Source organism: Palaemon carinicauda, chromosome 8 (assembly GCF_036898095.1).
Source record: "Palaemon carinicauda isolate YSFRI2023 chromosome 8, ASM3689809v2, whole genome shotgun sequence".
NCBI classification, from domain to species: Eukaryota; Metazoa; Arthropoda; class Malacostraca; order Decapoda; family Palaemonidae; genus Palaemon; species Palaemon carinicauda.
The window spans coordinates 2,450,019-2,454,796 of record NC_090732.1 but is presented as its reverse complement, the minus strand read 5'-3'; positions in this window follow the sequence as shown (position 1 = coordinate 2,454,796).

Genomic DNA, 4,778 nt, shown 5'->3' with positions numbered 1-4,778 from the left:
TGATAGTGATTAAATCTTGGAAGTCCTAGGTCAAAGATCAAGGTCGAGCAAAAGGTAGTTTGTGTGTGAACACCTTCCTGGCCACAATTTTACTCATGGAGTATTGAAACTTTCATGGATTAATTGTTATACTGAGACGTGCAAGTCTTATAATTTTGAAAGTCCTAGGTCAAAGGTCAAGGTCGAGCAAAAGGTCGTTTGTATGTGAACAATTTCCTGTCCACAATTTTACTGATAGAGTAGTTAAACTTTCAGGGACTAATTGTTATACTGAGACGTGCAAGTCTTATAATTTTGAAAGTCCTAGGTCAAAGGTCAAGGTCGAGCAAAAGGTCGTTTGTATGTGAACAATTTCCTGTCCACAATTTTACTCAGAGAGTAGTGAAACTTTCAGGGATTAATTGTTATACTGAGACGTGCAAGTCTTATAATTTTGAAAGTCCTATGTCAAAGGTCAAGGTAGAGCAAAAGGTCGTTTGTAAGTGAACAATTTCCTGTCCACAATTTTACTGATAGAGTAGTTAAACTTTCAGGGACTAATTGTTATACTGAGACGTGCAAGTCTTATAATTTTGAAAGTCCTATGTCAAAGGTCAAGGTAGAGCAAAAGGTCGTTTGTATGTGAACAATTTCCTGTCCACAATTTTACTGATAGAGTAGTTAAACTTTCAGGGATTAATTATTATGTTGAGATGTGGAAGTGACTCAATTTTGAAAGTCCTAAGTCAAAGGTCAAGGTCGAGCAAAGGGTCGTTTGTGTGTGAACAACTTCCCGACCATAATTTTACTCATAGAGTAGGGAAACTTTCGGAGAATTTACGACTAAAACTACGTTTTTTTTTTTTTTTCTAAGTGTTAAAGTAGGAGCTTATTGTAAAGTCTCAGGGTCACATTACATTAATTCTATACTTATACCGTACAAACCATTAAACTAAAAAATTTAGAGAACAAGTGTCAATATATCGTAACAGAATTTACGTCAAATTAGCTGTTTATATTTTTTAAAGTTACTCATTATGGAAAATTTTTGTTGAAGACCAACTTCACATGAACGTAGATATTTGTTTTTTATACTTATTAGATGCTTTCTTTTATTTTATAAGTTGAGGGTTATTAAAGATTATAATGAATGTTTAGTTTGGGATTTTTTTTTTTTTGAAGAATTGTTTACTATTCCACAATGATGTTTACTTTGGTTTTGAGATTAGAAAAATAGTATGAATTAATGAATTCTAAAAAAATACGTTTTATTTAAAAAGTGATATGTAATTTAATAGGCAAGAGAGAGAGAGAGAGAGAGAGAGAGAGAGAGAGAGAGAGAGATGAACACAAGGTTGGGCCAGAAGAAAAAATTATTAATGAATTCTAAAAAAATGTCCTAGTTTTATTAAAGAATATGCAATTCAAAAAGCATGTGAGAGAGAGAGAGAGAGAGAGAGAGAGAGAGAGAGAGAGAGAGAGAGCCCACCCCGAAAATAAAGGATTAATGAATTCTAAAAAATGTCCTATTTTTATTCACAATTATGCAGTTCAAAAAGCAAGAGAGAGAGAGAGAGAGAGAGAGAGAGAGAGAGAGATGATCACAAGACGGAGCCAAAAAAAACTGATTCTAAAAAATGTCCTAGTTTTATTAACAATTATGCAGTTCAAAAAGCATGAGAGATAGAGAGAGAGAGAGAGAGAGAGGAGAGAGAGGAGAGAGAGAGAGATGAACTCAAGCCGGGGGCCAAAAAAACTGGAAGGAAATTTTTGTCACCCAATGTGATTATCATATCTGACGAGCAACGATTTTTTTTTTTTACTTTTTACTTAAAAAAAAAGTAATGTTTTTTTGTTTTTGTTTTTTAATTTACTAAATATCCTGAAGGGTCTTGGAACTGTAAAAAGGAGAGGGAAATTGAAAGAAAAAACGGCGCGGACTTTACTATAAAATTATCAAATTAGCCTCGTACATATTTTGTAGAATGTATAGAGCATCTTCATAATAATACACTCGAGTGAACACACACACACATACAAACATATAAATATATATATATATATTTAAATATATAGACCCCACTCTCTCTCTCTCTCTCTCTCTCTCTCTCTCTATATATATATATATATATATAGTTTTTCTTTTTTTCTACTCCAAAAATATCTTTGTAAAATAAGTACATTTTACAAATTGCGTCCTCCGTTTTTCAAGCTCACCAAACTACAAAATTATCTATAAGTTTCCCCCCCCCCCCCAAAAAAAAATATTCTAGTTTTAGAAGGCCTATTGTTTTCCATAATAATGTACGCCCACACCGTGGAAATTATCGTTTTTTTCGTAGGGTCCTGATTATCCATGATCAGTTATTATCCATGATCATCCATGATTATCCATGATCAGTTATTAATGATGATAATGATGATGATATCATTGCACAGGAAAGTATAATGAGGCGCATTTTGTGATGGTATTTTCCTTCTCCTCGGGATATTTTAAGTGATATATTTCTAATATACTTCGAATTCCTCCATAAGGAGAGTTATAAAATCTCTCTCTCTCTCTCTCTCTCTCTCTCCTCTCCTCTCTCTCTCTCTCTCTCTCGTAGAAAATTTGGATATGGAATCAATCAGGTATCGCCAAATACACTCGCCAAATAGCTAGACGTTTATTTGTGCAATTTCTTGCATGTAATGTAAAACACACACATATATATAAAGAGAGAGAGAGAGAGAGAGAGAGAGAGAGAGAGAGAGAGAGAGAGAGAGGTTTTTTGTTTTAACGAAATTTTATCTATTTCACCTGGAAAATCCAGGTGAGAGAGAGAGAGAGAGAGAGAGAGGAGAGAGAGAGAGAGAGTGAGAGACGCACACGATTATTTTAGTTTGTAAAAATTTCATTGTCATTCAATTTCACCTGAAAAAATCCCGGTTAAAGAGAGAGAGAGAGGAGAGAGAGAGAGAGAGAGAGAGAGAGAGAGACGCACACGAGTATTTTAGTTTGTAACAATTTCATTGTCATTCCATTTCACCTGAAAAATCCTGGTGAGAGAGAGAGAGAGAGAGAGAGAGAGAGAGAGAGAGAGAGAGAGAGAACTAAACCCGCGTGGACATAAATTCATATCATGTCAAACTTTCATAAAAGTCGATGTTTCAAAACTCGTTAGATCTGCGAAGCCGTCGGACTCAGGGGAACCAAAAGTTATCCTCCCGACAGTGTGCAAACTTGGATTGTGAATGAAAGGGGCTCATTTGGAGCTCGCAAAATATCAAATACTTAATCCAACAGAATTCATTAGATTATTATTTAACCTGAATATGTTTTCAATATAGAATTACTGAGAGAAATCTAGTTTTTCTATATATTTACATGAAAATATTTTTACACATTTGGAGCTCGCGAAATATCAAATACTTAATCCAACAGAATTCATTAGATTATAATAAAACATGAATATGTTTTCAATGTAGGATTATTCAGAGAAATCTAGTTTTCTATATATTTACATGAAAATGTTTTTTGCTTTACGTAAGGTTAGCTTTTGGAAATGCTACAAATTTTTTATTTTAAAATCGCAAATATTTGCATGTTTTTTTTTTCTATACACAAGGTATATAGTTACATGCAAATATTTTTCCTATACACAAGGTTAACTTTTGGAAATTCTACAATTTATTTTGATTTTGAAATCACATATATTTATATGGAATAGTTTTTTCTTTAAGTAAGGTTACCTTTTGGAAATTTTAATTTATTTTGATTTTGTAATAACAAATATTTACATAAAAATGTTTTTCCCATACACAAGGTTAACTTTTAGAAATTCTACAATTTATTTTTATATTGAAATCACTAATATTTACATGAAATATTTTTCTCTACACAAGTTTATCTTTTGAAAATTCTACAATATATTTTGATATAGAAATCACAATACAACAGTTACGACAGACAAGATTCCAATGAAGAGTTAAAGGAGAATGTATGATTTTCAAAACAGAGAGAGAGAGAAAGAGAGAGAGAAGAATTTAGGTTTCGAAGATGTGTTAACAGACGAAAATATGCTTTGGTTATAAACCTAATAAAGATGAGAGAGAGAGAGAGAGAGAGAGAGAGAGAGAGAGAGAGAGAGAGAAGGTATCGAAGACGTGTTAATAGACGAATATAAGCTAGGGTTATAAAACCTAATACAGATGAGAGAGAGAGAGAGAGAGAGAGAGAGAGAGAGAGAGATAAATGAATAGAAGTTCAGCTTAATAATCTTAAATTCCCTTTTCTGAGGATCATGGATCAGAAAGAGACACACTTCGATGCTCCTTTGTTTCATCATAGACGGGGTAAAGGGAAGATCCAATCCCCTTTAATACCATCAAACTCTTAATCAGCGGCTCATCAGGTGCATAGATAGAAGCCCCCTGATACCGAGAAGGAGAGGGGGTTGGGGGGTTGGGGCTGGGGGGTGAGGACCCCCCTAAACCAACCCTGGATGTGATTACCTAGAATCTTCGGGCTCCAGGGAAGCACCTTCTGTCTCTGGGTGTGTTGTGGATCCAAAGTGGGGCTGGGGCAGGAGAGGGGAAGTAGACTGGGGAGGGGGGGGGGGTAGTCTGAGGGGGGGGGGGGACTGGGGAGTAGTCTGGGGTTCAACTGGGGAGTGGGGTAAAGAGACGATTGGTTATGAGAATGACTTTGTCTGGCGACTTATAATCAAGGGACAGATCTAATGAATCCATTCTGTTTACTTTCTTTCTTTTTTAATATATATATATATACATATATATATATATATTATATATATATA